The 16,977-nt window shown below is 39.7% G+C and overlaps 1 long non-coding RNA gene across 1 annotated transcript; it reads right to left on the bottom strand.

The window, feature by feature from the left end:
• Window positions 1-6,736: 6,736 nt before the first annotated feature.
• LOC140508328 (uncharacterized) lies at window positions 6,737-15,898 on the bottom strand. Its single transcript, XR_011968387.1, has 2 exons — window positions 15,377-15,898; window positions 6,737-9,452 (listed from the first exon to the last, which is right to left on the bottom strand). It is a non-coding gene; the product is annotated as an uncharacterized lncRNA (long non-coding RNA).
• Between the last annotated feature and the right edge of the window lie 1,079 nt (window positions 15,899-16,977).

Below are 16,977 nucleotides of genomic sequence, written 5' to 3'. Positions count from 1 at the left end.
TTATTGTATTTGCTATGTCAACCCATGAAGACTTAATATCACTCTAATTATTTATATCTAATTTTAGTTGTATAAATTATTATATATATTTATTAATGTATTTCTAGGACTTGTCCTGGCAGGTGTACCCACAGGAATTTTATACTGTCCACAGTTGTTTTAAATGGGGTATCGCTTACTATCTCTTTTAACAAAGTTTTGTTGGAAATGTATAGGAATGTTGATAATTTATATGAGATTACATTACATCCTGCTACTTTGGTAAAACTATTATTTCAACTAACTTCTTAGTTCCATCTTTGGGATTTTCCATGCATATCATCACATTATTCACAGAAGAGATATTTTTATTACCTCCTTCCCTAGGCTAATTCCTTCTATTTTGTTTTCTTCTTTTATTGCTATTCTAGGATTTCAGGTACAGTATTGAATATTATTCATGACAGTGGTCATCCTTGAACCTTGGACCTTAATAGTAAGACTTCTAGGTTAACACCATTATAAGTATTGCTTGATGATGGTTTTAGGTAAAGGCTTTCTTTCCAGTTTATATAAAATCCATTTTTCCCACAAATGAGTACTGATTTTTATCAAAAGGGGTTGGGGTCAGTTATAAAGGTTACATGAGTGTTAGGCAGATTCCTGTGCTGGGCTTCACTTTCCTCTTCTAAGCTGATGAGTGTTGGACTACGTAAATTCTAGAGTCTCTCCTTTAGCTGTAAATTATGTGAATTTCCAAAACCTGCTATCCCTGGGCAATGAACGTTCCCTCTTTTCTTAATGTTCATTGGTCAGGCCTAAATTTCCACAAGTGGCAGATAATGGATTCATATGCTGGTGCATCTCAGCCTCAGAAGCTTCACTGGGTGCGCAGTCATCTTCTTGCACCAACTCTTCATTCACTTTGGTCTTTGCTTGTCACCTTTCCAAGTTAAATAATTTAACATCCATCAGGTGTCTGACCTTGGTGTTATATTCCTCCTCTGTCAATGTGTCTGACACCTTCACTCAAAATGGCATGTTAAAAGAATGGAAGGGGATTCTGCAAGGTGGCAAAATAGGACAGGAAATATTTTTCTCTCCCAGAATCTCCTTAAACAAAGACACAGAATTGCCTTTAACTCTTGGAATACCTTAGAGTACAAGTGCCAAAACCAAAACTATGTAGTTTCGGGATTTTTTTCTGGCAAGTGTGCCCACAGGAACTTTAACTGTCTAGAGTTATTTTAAATGGGGTATCTCTTATTCTCTAAACTTATCTATCTTTCTTACTAAAACAGGTACTACATAAACCAAATTATAAAGCCTTTATATACAAAAAAAAATCAGATTTAAAGAATTGGAGAAGTATTTATTGTTCAGTGGTAGGCAGGCCAATATCATAAAAAATGATAATTTTATCCAAACTGATTTATATATTCAATATTCCAATGAAACTCCCAAAATTATTCTTTGTCATTTGGAAAAATTAATAGGAAAATTCATTTTGGAAAGCAAAACGTTAGGAGTATCAAAGGACATAATGAAAAAAATATCATGGAATTAGGTTTGGCAGTTCCAGATCTTATGTTCTATTGCATGGCAATAAGTATCAAAACTCTCTGGTACTGGGTAAGAAATTGAAAGATAGAATGTCTGTCAATTTCAATGGAGTAATGTATAGATACAGCAGGAAATAAACCTTGTAGTTGAGAAGTATGCAAACTTAATATTTTGTAAAAAGAATAATTCTGTTCTAAATTTCAAAAGAAGTTGTCCATGGTAGATTTGCAGTTAGAAAAACATAAAATTAGGTAGGAAGAGGTAAAATGGAGCAAGTATCACATACAAATTAATCTCCTTGGAATTAGTTGATAGTGAGGGCATTTAGTGCTGGAACCTTATCCTCCTGGTATGAACAGAAGAGGACACAGAATATCTCAGTAAATCTATTTTAGAAAAAACAAATCAAACAGGCCATAAATGAACTTCTGACAAAAAGCCATCAAGAGCAGATCAATTTCAAAGGGACTTTGACCAAACATTAAAAATCAACTAATTCCAATATTAAATCAAAAATGTCAAAAAATAGGCAAAGAAGGCTACTACAAACTCCTTTTATAAAATAAATATGGTATTCATGCTCAAACCAGGAAGAATAAAAAGTAGAAGAAAAATATTAGACCAATTTCATGAATGAATATGGATGCTAAAACCCTAAATAAAATACAAGCCATGGAACTACCACAATATATTACAAAGATTGCAAATTGAGCCCAAGTTATAGTTATACAGGGAATGGAGGGATGCTTAAAGTTACAGGAAGTTACTCACATAATGGATTGTATCAAAAATAAGTACCAAAATATCGTATGGTTATATCAATAGCTGAAGAAAAAGCTTTTGATCAAATACAACACTCATTTTTATTAAAAATCCTTGAACGTATAGATATTTATAGATTTTCCCTGAAATTGATAAAAAAACAAAACAAAACAACACAATATATTTACCTAAATACAGCAGCCAACATTATTTGTATTGGGGATAAGATAGAAGCCTTCTCAGTAAGATCAGGTGTGGAACAAGGATGCCCACTGTCATCTATATAATATTCAATATTGTATTGTATTGGAAATACTCACAATAAAGAAACAGAAGGAACAAGAATGGGGAATGAAGTGTCAATAAAACTCAACTTTTTTGGTAGGTGATATGATGTACTTGGAAAGTGGCAAAAACTCAATCAAAAAGTTGATTAAAGCACTGATACAATGCTAGTGTTTGGTCTCAGAGTACACAATGTTTTATTGCATTTAGGTTGCTCATGAGAAGGTCATGAGCCCCCTAAATCTCTAATAACCATTGATGCTAAATATACTTATGTGTGTATATCTTTTGATGTACCTATGTTTGAGTGTTTGTTTTCTTCAAATTTAGATAGTAAAGTTGAGGAAAATGAGGTGACTAGAAACCTGGGAATTTTTCTGGAAAAACATGACCTGCACCAATTTATGTGTTATGGTCCCTGGGCCTTCAGGTAGAGAGAAATCTATGACTCTAATATTAAGTTAGAAAAAAAAATAAGAGTGATTATGAATTTAATGAAATTGGAAAGAGATACAGGAAGCCTTGTAACCTAAATCACTGTAAGAAAATGACCTCTGGGAATAACTCTGGTCAGGATAGTGTAGGCCATGCTTTATTGAACACATAGAACTTTCTCAGTCCCATGAAGAGGATCTTGAAATGTATCCAGGTAATCAATGGGAAATGTCCTGGAACTGGAGTTCAGACGTCATGAGATATCAGAAAGGTGATGCTGAAGAAATGCTTTGTGTAAGTAATAAAGGTGGGAAATCCTTGAGTCAGAACTCTGCACGCATTACTCATCAGCAAATTCCCATTAGAGAGGAGCCTGATGAATGTAATGAATGGGAAGCAACCATCCTATCACTCTTCTTTTCCTTGTTATACTAGATTTCACCCTGGAATGAAAAGTTCTGCATCTCCTCAGTGCAGGAGGGCCTTTTGTTGCAAGTCAGATGTTAATAGATCTCATAAGATTCATACTGGCAAGAAGTTTTATGAATATCATGAATGTGGGTAGGTTGTCTGCTACATATCTCTCCTTACTGGCCATCAGAGAATCCACAGGAGAGAGAAACCTATTGAATGTCATCAATGTGGAAAGGCTTTCACAAGGAAGGAGTGTCTTCCTGCCCATCTTAGAATCCACAGTGAATAGAATCATAAGGAGCTCCCAGCCTGCTGGACATCAGAGAATTCACAGTGGAGAGAAACCTTGTGAATGTAATCACTGTGGAAAGGCTTTCAGAGACAGGGACAGTCTTGCTGCCCATTAGAGATTCCACAGTGGAAAGAAACCTTTTGACTGTAATCAGTGTGGAAAGAGTTTCAGAACAAGGTCCCATGTTTTGTTTTTTTTTAGTCTCCTGCTTATTTATTGTTTAACAGCAGAATGCCCAACACAGATCATCATAACTGACAAATAGCTGTGCAAAATAACATATATAGTGGTTAAGTACAAATGGAAGACATGATTTTTTAAAAATAAATCTTTAAACACAGATTAATGGTCCTACAAAAAAACATTTAAACTTGTTAGATGGTCTAAATTGATCGACCACCTTGGACCCCCAGAAACTGTTATTTTCCCAGAAACCAATAATCAACGTACTGAATCATCATCAGTTCCACTGTAATTTTCATATTAATCGATATAATACATATAGTAATAATTTTTTTCTCCAGAGCTGCGTCTCTGGTTGGGGAATCAGAGCTTACAGTGGAGCTTGAACTGACTAACCAAAACTCTGACTGCTCACAATCACTCGACCTTAAGTGAAGGGAACCAAGGATTGCAGAACCTTTTACCATCACAGAACTCTGGCTCTGTATGTTAGGGGAGGTGGTTGCAACCCCCAAAGACTTGACTCCAGAATTGTTGTATTGTGAGACTTATCAATTTGTCATGGGAAACCAGGAAACAATTGTTTATAATCCACCTTCCTTCCTCCTTCCCCAGTTGTGACTGAAATATATAACCTGTACTTTTATCTCAGCCCCAAAAGAGTCCTCATTTTGAAACTGATTAATTAAACTACTTGATTACTGGCACTCTAGTCTCTAGGCCTACTTTGTTCAGCTCCAAGCATTCTCAGGTTAGAGACTAACTTAGTAAAAATCCTCTTAATACTGGTGTCAGAAGTTTGTAAGAGGTGGAGAGAGGGTGAAGCCCTGAACTCTTCAGTGCAGGGAGAAGGGACAGGTGCTGCTGGATTTTTTTTGCCTAGAAGTTTCAGCTCACGTGACTGACAAGTTCACTGCTCCCGACTGTAGCTCCATTAGAGGCCCCAACCTCTGATCAAGCTCAGCTTTTCATCGTAAGTAATGCTCCACAATCCCTTTTCTTGAGCTGGATCACTTTGGTAAGGCCTATGGGGATTTTTGTTGGTTTGGTTTTTTGGTATATGGTTTTGGCTTTGCATGTGTCTTTTCACTTATCATGCACAGCAAACTATGGCCTGCAGTTTTTCTCTTCTCTCTGTTATAAATGTTTTCTGAGCAGGGTTTTATTTTTCCATGCAATACGAAAATTATTTTTGTGTAAGAGTTGGTTGCACACTTGGTTTTCTGTGCAGTTAAAGCAGTTGAAATGAACTTTTTTATTGCAAGATTGGTTAGAGATGTTTACTTCTATAATTCAAGTGAATTGGTAGCAGAATGTGGAATACTTGTAAATGTGTACTTTTGTGTAATTGTGTTGTTATATTCCCTTAGAGAGTATTTGGGTATAGTGTAATTTGGTTGGTTGGTTGTTCTCATATTTCGAAGAGGACTGAAATGACATCCTTACCCTAGAGTCAAGTTTCAATGTGTCCTACTGAGACCAATCAGACCAATACAAGTTCACCCCCTTCTTTGCAAATCTCAACTGGAATAAAATCAGCACCAGATGCTTTGCCACATGAAAGGAGCCTAATGGCAATCCAAACCTCTTCTTCAGTTGGAACTTCAGATAGGGAGGGACTGACTTCAACCTGAGATTCAAAAAAGTCAGTGACCTCAGTACTGATTGATGACGGCCTATTGAGACCACTATGGAAGTGTTCAGCCCATCTCTCTAGGATCATGTCCTTATCACTAATCAATGTGGCTCCATCAGCACTGAGTAGTTGTGATGCACCATAGGTTTTTGGTCCATAAATAGCTTTCAGGGAATCATAAAAGTGCTTTGGATTGTTGCTCTCAGCATAAAACTGAATTTCATCTGCCTTCTTACCGAGACAGGAATCCTGCCTCTCTCTAAGCTTTGCTTGTACTTTACTTTTGATGGAATTAAGTGCTGCCTTCTTAGAGGTGGGTGAACTATCCTGCTGGTAAATCCTGTGGAGTTCTCATTTTTCATTTAGCAGCTTCTGAATTTCCCATCATTTTCATCAAACTAGGCTTGGTGTGTGTGAGTGTTCTGACCCAGATGAGCAAACACAGTGCCATACATCTGATAATATTTAATATAAATTTTGGACTTTAATAAGGGCCAAAGCTTGAATTAAGAAGAGTCTGGACCGAATAGTCTCCATTGTTATCTTAAGTAAATGCCTCTTTGGTGTGTCAGCAAGCAAATGAGAAGTCCTTACTTCCCCTGCCATCTTAGTGATAAGGAAAAACACAGATGTCCTGGGTTGTAATTTCAATTGAAACTTTGTTAAAGGTACCCTTTCCTGTGTCAGTAGGATACCTGTCATCAGAGTGGTGGGATTTTCTCCTTATCTTATGTCAGAGACATAAGATAAGAGATATGCTACAGAAAGATTCACACACAGCTTGGGATCATAAAACTCAATTCACATTGCTTTGTTAATTGTCTGGTCTTACTAAATTTATGATTTGTTCAACTAAGAGAGTTCCTTTCTCACAGCAAAAGGTGTACAAACCAGAAGATTTCTGTACTGGACAGCCAGATTTGATCCTGGCTCTGTAGCCCTATGTAACCATCATCTTTATGGGGATTTGTTTAATTAATTAAATCATAAAATGTATACATTTAGCCTGTTGCCTTTTCTTTAACCAAGTTTTCAGGTCAACACATCATACCTCTGAAAGCTACCCACTCCTTTTCTGCTCCACTGTTGCCAACTGTGGCAGCTCCACTTTCCCTCCAAGTTAGCAACAAACTCTTCCCTCTCAGAGAAGAGCTCTAATCTGCTGTCATTAATTTTTCTGGTAGTCATTTTGCCTTGGGGCTGATGCTTTTATTGAAGGAGAATATTTACTTTGGAGAGGATAGGTCTGTGATCAGTCTAGCTCTCTGCACCATGCATTGCCCTTATCACTTTCAAATCCTGTCTTTTCTTTCTTATAATCACATAGTCTATTAAATGTCAACATCTGCTGTGATGGTGCATCCACAAAGTTTTATCACTTTTAGGTAAACAGATGACAGTGTTGGTGATGAAAAGGCCATGAGATGCACAAGTCATCACTAGTAAGTGATGATTGCTATTGCTGTTTCCAACTCCATTCCTCACTAGGACTCCCTGCCAAGTCTGGTAGCCTGAGTCTACTCTAGCATTAAAGTCACCCAAAATTTTAAGTTTGTACTCTTCTGACACATTGATGATAAAGGTCTCCAAGTCTTCATAAAATTCTTCTTTGACCTCATCAGGTTTGATCACGGTGGGAGCATAGACACTGATGATGATGATGTGATGTTTTCCTGCAAAAGACAATAGTGTTGTCAGAACCTGGCATTCACTCCTTCTGGCAGGCATGCAATCTTGATGATTAGATTAATTTTGATGGCAAAGCCTCCATCAGGTTCATGGTGCTTCCTTTCATAGCAGCCACTCCAGAAAAAAGTATATTGAACTCCAACTTCAGTAAGCTGGCCTTCCATTGCCAGCCTTGTTCCACTGAGTTCTCTTGCAACAAGAGTTGTTTGTCTTTTAAGTCTACTGGATTTTGTGTTGTCTATAAGGGTGCACACATTCCATGTTCTGATGAGTGGAATCTTCTTTCAAGACATTTTTGTACAGTTTTTTGTGTTTCCACTGCACAGTGGGATTCCCTGCCTGCCCCAGTGATCAGGCCAGGGTTGGGGAAGCAGACAATTTTGAGTGCACATTTTCTTTTTTGCCTTTGTTCTTTTTTTTAAAACTTATTTATATTTAGTTTTCAACATTCACTTCCACAAACTTAAGATACAATGACAGGCACTAAAACAAGCTTAATAGGCAATTAAGTTTTATTACTACAAATAGTGCAAGTTAGCAAGTGTATACAGATAAACAGCAGATAATAGTTAAAAGAGAATAGAAAAAGAAAAAGTATACTTCATAGGCCAAGTCCGAGCTCCAACACTTTGGCAACAGGAGAGGTTGAAAGGGGGGAGCAGGCAGCAAAGGTCCTGGCTGAGAGAGTAGAAGCAGTAGTCTACTAGGGAGCAGAAGTGGGACCTGGGAAGCTGGATTCAAACCTAGGTCCTGATTCCAAATGTAGAGCTGTTCCCTACCTCTACCAGTCTGCAACCAAAGACCTCCAAAGACCCATCTCTCACTCGGTCCTTTTATACATGTAACTTCAGGGAAAAGAGGATAGTTAGAACAAAGCAGGAACTCTGGCCAAAAGTTCCAGCTCTTGAATTTCATGGGTGTGCCCAAGGGCTGGCTGGGTCCTGGAACACAGACACCTCCTCCCTTAAGGAGTTTTATGACACTTAAGATAAGGGTCTCTTTCCTCTGGCCACATGCTTCATTCATTCTGCTGCTTCCCCTGGCATTCCCAGTTAAGCATATCAACTTTAAGTTATGTTCCTTATGTTAGGCCATGTGGTGGTCATGCAAGGGGCTGGGGAGAATATTCCTCAGTTTCCCCATACATATGAACTTAAGTCTGACTCCAGACCAGGCACTCTGTCCAGTGCACCAGCTAAGAGGCACTTAACTGATGTTACTGATTGATTGCTGCTCACCCTTATTGGCTAAGGGGGGAATGAAGTGAATCATCTCCCAGGTTCCCTCTTTATCTCAGAATCTAGAATCCTTGGTGCTGTGACTCGTTTCTGCCTCAGCTCAGCTTTCCCTCTAAATGCCCAATGGGTAGGGACTGGGGTCTCAGAGCCAGGGGACATTAAGTCTTCTCTCTGGTAGTGACCTTGCCTTGGGGCTGCTGCTTTTGTTGAATATGAATGTTTAGGCTCTGAGGGGTCCAACACTCTGTGCTGTACATCCCCTTTGTCACTCTCACATCCTGTTTGTCTGTTCTCCGTACAGTGACATACTCTATGTTGTGTCACTGTTTGCTCTAAGACTACATGCATGAATTTTTCTTGCATCTGAGCTGCAGAAGTTTTCAGTAACCATTTATTTATGTGTAGATCTTTTTCTGTATATATCTTGGAATGTTTATTTGTAGAGAACACGTTGGAAGTAAATGAAATAACGAGAAAGCTGGGAATTCTTTTGCAATAGTGTGACCTGCAAAGATTCATGAGTGATCGTCCCTGGGACTTTAATTTGAGAGAAATTAATGACTTTATTCTCAAAGTAGGTAATAATGGAAAGAGTAACTGTGAATTTGATAAATTAGAAAGAGATTCAGAGAGTCTTCAATCCTAAATGACTGTAAGAAAATGAGCTCAAGGAATGACTATCTTCGAGATAGTGAATACAGGATAAGTTTTACTGAGGAGGTAAAGCTTTTTCAGACCCCTGGGAAGCTTCCTAAAATGCAAATGTATCTAGGTGGTCAAGGGGAAAGACCCATGAGCTGGATTTCAGTCCTCCTTACACATCAGAAACGTGATACTGGAGAAATCTTTTCTGTAAGTAAATGGGAAGGCCTTACTCATCAGCAAATTCCCATTCAAAAGGAGCCTGATGAATGTAATGAATGGAAACCAACCTCAACCCTTCACTCATCTCTTCTTTGTCAGTCTGTGTTTCACCCTGGAATGAAAAGATATGCATGGGTTCTTTGTGGAAAAGACTTTGGTTGGAACCCAGATATGGATAGAATTCAGAGGATTGATGCTGGGGGAATGTTTTTTGAATATAATGAAGGTGGGAAGGCTGTCTGCTACACATGTCTCCTTACTGATCTTCAGAGAATCCATACTGGACAAAATCCATACTGGATTACTGCATGTAATCAATGTGGAAAAAAGTTTCACAAGGGGCTCCAATCTTAAGAAACATCAGAGAATTCATACTAGACAGATACCTCATGAATGTAACCAATGTGGAAAGGCTTACACACAGAGGTCCCAGATTGTTACACTTCAGAAAATCCAGAAGAGAAAGAGGCCTTTTGAGTGTAATCCATGCTGAAAGTCTTTCACACACAACTCTAGTCTTGGTAAACATCAGAGAATACACACTGGAGAGAAGACTTATGAATGTCATCAATGTGGAAAGGCTTTCACAATGAGGCAAAGTCTTCCTACCTACCCATCAGAGAATCCAGAGAGAGAGAAACCTTTTGAATGTAATCAGGGTGGAAAGGGTTTCTTAATGAGGTGGGACCTTGTTGCACACCATATAATCTGCACTGGAAAGAAGCCTTTGGAATGTCATGAGTGTGGAAAGCATTTTGCAGAGATACATTCTTGATGCACAGCAGAGAATCCACATTGGTGAGAAGCCTTATGGAGGTAATCAGTGTGGAAAGATTTTTAGATACTCCTCCAATCTTGCTACTCACTAGAAAATCTACACTGGTGAGATACCTTTTAAATATAAACAATGTGGAAAGTCTTTTATACATAAATACCATCTTGCTTTACATGGAGAATTCAGAATGAGGAGAAACCTAACAATATAATTAACACAGAAACTCTTTCACATTGAGCTCCAGTATTGTTAGACATCAAAAAATTGATACTGAAGAGAAGTCTTATGAATGAAATCGACATGGAATCATTTCCCACTGAGCTCAGATTTTGCAATCAGATGAGGGAATCCCCACAGGTGACAAACCTCATGAATGCAGTGAATGTGTCAGAGTTTTTAGTTACTATTCTTAACATATGCTACAAGAGCTTCCACATGTGGGAGAAACCTTATGAATATCATTCAGGTGGTGATGTTTGTAGGCAACAATCATCTCCAATTTCTCATCTCAGAATTCATATGAGATAGAAACCTGACCAATGGCACAAAAAAGGAAAGGCATTCAGATGGAGTTCAGAGCTCAGAGTTCAGATGAGAGAAATCATTCAGAGACACAGTTCCCTATGTTCTTGATATTCATCAGTCTCCCTCTTGACTCATTCTCTTGAATCCTGATCCTTATTGTTCTAGAGTTCTTATACCTGTCCTTCATCTTCAAAGAGCACCATGACATCAAAGATAGGATGATATGATTTGGGGTTGACTTTGATTTGAATGAGGGAGGGCTGTGCAAGGTCACTAGCCTCACTTTCTCCTCCTGAGCCATCTGGGTCCAGTGGCCAGGTATTGATCAGGATGACTGGAGATGGCCCAGGATGCAATGGGAGACCCTGGCCCTTTCAGTCTAAGGTCTTTTCAGGTTCTCTCTTGGAGTGAGGGAATGCCCATTCAGTGAATTCCAAAAGGCTCAGGATGGAAAATGCTATCCACATCTAGAGAGAAAACTATGGAGTTGGAATGCCAATCCAAGCATACTACTTTCACATTTAAAAAGTGATTTTTTCCCTTTTGTTCTGTTTCTTCTTTCACAAGATGACCAATGTGGAAATGTTTACACGTTTGTACATGTGTACCTTATATCAGATTGTTTTGCATCTTGGGGAGGGTGGAAAGAAGAGAGGGAGAAAAAAGGTGGAACAAAAAATTTCATAAAAAGTAAATGTTGAAAACTGTTTTTACATGTAATTTCAAAAATTAAATACTATTTAAAAAAATAGATAATCAACAATACAATAAACAAAGTCCTGATTTGTTGTCAAAAAACATTGTCTTTACAAGTATTTGGGAAAAATATAATACTATTTAAAAGAAAAATAAAGCTAGTCATTAATTCCATAGGAACATTAATCAGTGGCAGTGCAATGAAACACTGAAGCAAAGTTTATATCTTTTCTTTCTTCCATTTTCTCTCCTTCCCTTTTACGTTTTCTCCATTCTCCTGTAGATCCTGTTATTCCTAGCAGATTACAGAATTAACTTTCCTTTCTTTGTTACCCTCTGACTTAAGGTCCATCTCATTCCCCCAGCTATCAGTTTCTTTCCTTCTTGTTTATGCCTCTTTACATTCTCTAATTTAGTTCCAGAAAAGCATCAAATCTTCACAAAGATGGTACAACGATTAGTTCATGATCTTTCAATTCTATTTCTCCCACTTTCACTTCTTTTTCATCTTTGCTTTCACCTTGGTGTCCATATTATACATTAAGAAAAAATTCTCTTGATCAGTACTCTAATTTGGTTATACTTGGTTGCCTCAGTGTTTTGAGAAACAAATAGTTTCTCTCAGTCTCATTTTCTTCCTAGGAATGTTTTGAATAGCCCTTTCTTATTGAGGGTCCATCTTCTTTCATTTATAGTTTGTCAACCCCCCCAAATCTACAGTTTAACCTAAGGAAGACAAACTAGATTGGGGGAGGCACATTTTTATTTCTCCCAAGCTGCCTTGACTTGCATTGCATGGCAATTACAGTCCAGAACTGGCCCCCCCTAAGGGGACCAGGTCAGAACTGGCTTGATTTGGGACATGGGAGTGGAGAAGTATGTGCCTTCAAAGTGTGGGTGTTCACAAGGATCCCAGTCAACTCTGGTCAACACACTGGGAGGTGGGCTATATTAAAATAAAGGTCTGGAGTAAGTGACTTAGGTCACTTCATCCTGGTATAATACAATAGTGGCTGATATCACACCTACCTGGGGACAGAGGAAATACCTCTTCTATCAAATCACAGCCCCAATCATATCAGAACACTTCCAACCTTGGTTTATCTAGCCTGAAGAATCTGTCTCCACCCAAACCTTGGCAACTTCCAATGCAATCTCATTATCAGGAATGTCCTTCTACAGAATTTTTCAGAAGGGGACTGGAGCTCTGATTTCTTCAGCCTAAAATTATATTCCTTTCTTTATCCAAAACAACTTTGTTATTAGGTATTGCTATGAATTACTGATATTAAACCAGAAACATTTTCAGTTTGCTTTGGGGAATCACTTTTCAGGACAATCAGTTTTCTTGTATCCTCCCAAGTCTTTCATCATAAAAATTTTTTTATCTGCAAAATGTGTTTTCACAATAGCATCTAATCCTCCTAAGGTAAGTGGAATCAGAGTGGAAGTCTGGGGAAGTAGCAAAATCAGAAAATCCTGTATGTCAAATGTGAATGATTGTAATGGGGCTCTCGTTTTCTTTCTTTGCTTTCCCTAATTCTGACATCACTCTTCACTTTCCCTGCATGTATCTCTTCGTATTGAACAGGTTTGTGAGTCTAGTTTATGAGATTTGTGTCATCCAGACTCCAGGCCATTCACCTACCATTGGTGGCAAATGGTGAGTACCAGCCCATGCCCTCCCTTCCCCCAGAAGAACACTGTGCTTGGTTCCAGTCAGCCTCCTCCCTGTGACCCCCTCAAAGCAGGGATGGCACTATGACCCTGCACAGCAAGAAGAAGTTTAAGAAGCCCAGACCCAAGAGATTTTGGGTCGTATTTTTTCAGTGGGTTATGATGGGTGATGGGACCTGGACCCTGAATTTTCCCAAGCATTTCAGCAACCCAGTCCCTGGCATCTGGTCCAGACCAGCCCACCTAGATATTCAGTAAGATTTACACTTTGGTTCTCTTCTCCACCCCAGACCCCTGTTTCACCTGAGTCATTCCAGGCGATTTACCATCCTTAATCCCATCCAGATTTCACAGCTCCCTTTTCCTATATAAGTATCACTGTTTAAATCCCATTAAGGGGTTAGTTAACTAGGTATCTACCCCTCTTCTATGGGAATTATAATAAATCTTGCCACTTTAACTCAAAGAAGTATGTGAATTCTTTCCAGGCATACTCACCCTGTACATTGACATTTCAGGCTTCCAAACAACTCCAAAATGTTATATACACATAAAAATGTATGTATACATACATATATCTTTATGTACATACATACATATATCTATATATACATATATGTATATATCACTATATATGTTCATGTTTATATGTATATTTCTTCTTTGTCCTTCCTTTTCATCCCCAAACTTTCCCTCTCCTTTCCAATTCAGCTAGCAAGAATCAAGATCAATACACACTCTGCTCCAGGACCTGATTAATGAGCGTCAATCTACGGCTTAAGGTCCATTCCCCAGCCCAATCGCTGTTCCAACCATTTGAGTCGCTCCCTGCCTGCCACGCCCCATTGCAAGATTCAGTTCAGGAGAGTGAAGACTGCTTTTACTTTTGAGGAATGGTTGAACAAGTTCTGCTACATGAATGTAATGGAATACCATGGTTCCATAAGAAATGATGAGCAGGCAGACTGTAGAAAAATCTGGAAAGCCTTGTATGAACTGATGCTGAATAAAGTGAACAGAACGAGGAGAACATTGTACACGTTAAAAGCAATATTATGGAATGCACTGACCGACGTCATTACACTCAGCAAGAATGCAATGATCCAAGGCAGCTGGAAATGATTCTTCACGGAAAATGCTGTCCTCATCCAGAGAAAGAACTACAGAGTGACAATTCCATGTTCTGTGGGGTGCTTCAGGGTCAGAATATTTCTCAAGTACTGGGTCTCCGTGTGAATGTGAACCAACACTGTTAAGGACGATGGTCACATGAACACAGTAATTACATCCCACCCTAACATAAGATGAATGAAGTTCGTAGGGTTTCTTCCTGGTGTGAATTCTCCAATGAACAGCAAGGCTGGAGGTGAATCAGTAAGCCTTTATGCCTTGATAATATCCAGAAAACTTGGCTTGACCATGGATTTTCTGATGTTTATCAAGAGTGGAATTCTGTATGAAAGCCTTTCTACAATGATAACATGCATAAGGTTTCTCTTCGCCGTGGATTCTCTGATGGGCAGCAAAACTCTACCTTATTGTGAAAGCCTTTCCACATTGATCACATTCAAAGGTTTCCTCTGCAGTGTGCATTTTTTCATGCACAAAAGGATGGCCTGTCTGGATGAAAGCCTTTCCACAATGCTTCCATCTCTAAGGTTTTCCAGTGTGGATTCTCTGATGTGAAGAAAGATGGTCCCTGTGGGAAAGCTTTTTTGCATTGATTACATTCAAAAAGCCTCCTTCTCCTCTGGATTTTCTGATGGGAGTTCTGCATGAAAGCCTTTCCACACTGATTACATTCACAAGGTATTTGTCCAGTGTGAATTCCCTGAGGTCTATGAGCTGGAGGGTCTCTTCAGTGAAACCTCCAGGAGGCCAGTGTTACTGGATGGAGGAGGATATGTGGGGGAGATAGATGAGAGAAGCCTGTTAAGGTGGGAGAGGGTCAAGCTATGCAGGGCTTTGGATGCCAAACTGTGCATTTCATATTTGCACCTGGAAGCAATAGGGAGCCACTGGAATTTACTGAGTGGGAGTGGGGGGTGACATGAAGAGACCAGCTCTTTGGGGATGGACTGGAATGGGAAGTGACTTGAGGCAAGCTAAAAGTCTTTGTCTCTTCCCCTCAGACATAAAGAACAACTAAGATCCCTGGGGAGTCCTAAATATGACTATATCTGGGAGGCAGGGGCAGGTCTGCAATTGGATCCCCCAGCTCAAAGGAAGGAGGGATCTTTGCTTGGAGACAGCTCTGTATTATTGGGGAAGGGGGTGGCAGCACTGACCCCAGGTCACCTAACCCAATATGGGGAAAAGTTGGTTTGTACATTCTACCTTCCCCCCACTTCACCCCCACTCACCTGGGCTGGGAGGAGGCAGGACAGGATGAAGTCAAGTTTCACCTTCCCTGGCTAGGAAGGCAAAGGGGAAATAAATACCAATATTGGGAGTTATAGAAGGTTGGAGGACAGATTCCAGGGAGCATTCCCTCTCTTTCTTCACTGAACACTGTAGCCAGATGGAGAAGACATCAAAGGACGAGTAGTCTTAAGTCTGGGTCTCAGGTGTCCCAAATTGTCCAAAACACTGATCCATACAGCCCCACAGCTGTCTGCCCTCCCTCTCCCCCAGTCTGGAAGAGTGACCACTTTGGGACAAGAGAGGAAGCATTTGTCAGAGTCTCCTGTCCCTCCTCCCCAAGAATCCTCCTTTTCTCCCAAGAAAGAACTCTCCATCAACCTTGACCCCTTCCCCATGATGGAAGATTGCCTGGTAGAAGCAGAGAAAAGGTCTGTGTTTGGAATCAGGACTTGGGTTTGAATGCAACAGCCCCAGGTCCCATGACTACACTCTAGCACTCATACAGTGCTTTCCAGGTGTGATCTCATGATATCCTCACAACAGTACTGGCAGGTAGGGGCTTCTACTCCCATGTAACAGATGAACAAGCCGAAGTTGATAGGTGCAGTGACTTTCCTAGAGTCTTAGCCAGGAAATATCAGAGGGAGCATTCTCTCTTCTCTGACTCCAGGCTCTCTCCACTTAGCCTTGTCTGGTAACAACTCATTGAGCCTCAGCGTTCTCCTCTGTAAAATGAGGGGGCTGGACTTAGTGACCTCAAACTAAGCCCCTTCCAGGTTTCATATATACCTGCATTTCTGTGATTTGGAGATCAGCTCAGAAAAACAACAAACAATAACTCAGCAATGTTTAGAGTTGGAAGCATGTCAGAACATGATCTTGGAATTCCCTACTATTTGTAAACCTATGGCTCAGACTGGAATCCTGGCTGTTCCTTCATGTCCCTGTGACACTAGGCCAGTCATTGATCATTCTGAGTCTTCTTCCTCCATGTAACATGAGGACTTGGATCTCTCAGGCCCCTCCTGGCTCTAGCTCATGGTCCTTTGAAAGCTGGCCACCTGAAAACTTTACTGCAGCCTGTGAAATCATCTCTGTCCCTGTTCAGTTTCCTGGTTTCCTACTACTCTCCTACCTTGGACAGCACCCCAGCCTCAATTCAGAGAATCCTTCAAACACATTTTGGAGACCTGAATGAATCCTAATCCAAACATGAACTCTTTCCCCTGTTCCAATTTTCCCAAGCTAATTACATTTGTGAGAAACATGATCACTTTAAATAAAGAAAAATATGTGTGAAATAAGGAAAGATTTTTATTAACTTACACACTCACCAGCTCACAAGGGATGGCTAGTACAATTTTGCAGACGAATGCAAATCCTTTTACACTGTTCTAAATTCGAATCACCTGCCCCAGCATCCACTGGCTAGAAGAAGCCTGAATACCTCACTTCACGTTCTCTCTGACAGGCTTCCCCTGAAACAGCTCATCAAGTTTGGGAACAAGTTTCTGACCTTTTACTTACCAGGAGCCTGTTTCTGCTACATCACAACTCTGATTAGCTGAGATCACCCAAAGCTGGGAGGAGTTTTAATCCA

The sequence above is a fragment of the Notamacropus eugenii genome, chromosome 5, assembly GCF_028372415.1.
Source record: "Notamacropus eugenii isolate mMacEug1 chromosome 5, mMacEug1.pri_v2, whole genome shotgun sequence".
In the NCBI taxonomy this organism is placed as follows: Eukaryota; Metazoa; Chordata; class Mammalia; order Diprotodontia; family Macropodidae; genus Notamacropus; species Notamacropus eugenii.
Note: the sequence above shows the minus strand (reverse complement) of the source record. Positions and strands in the feature narration are given on the sequence as shown.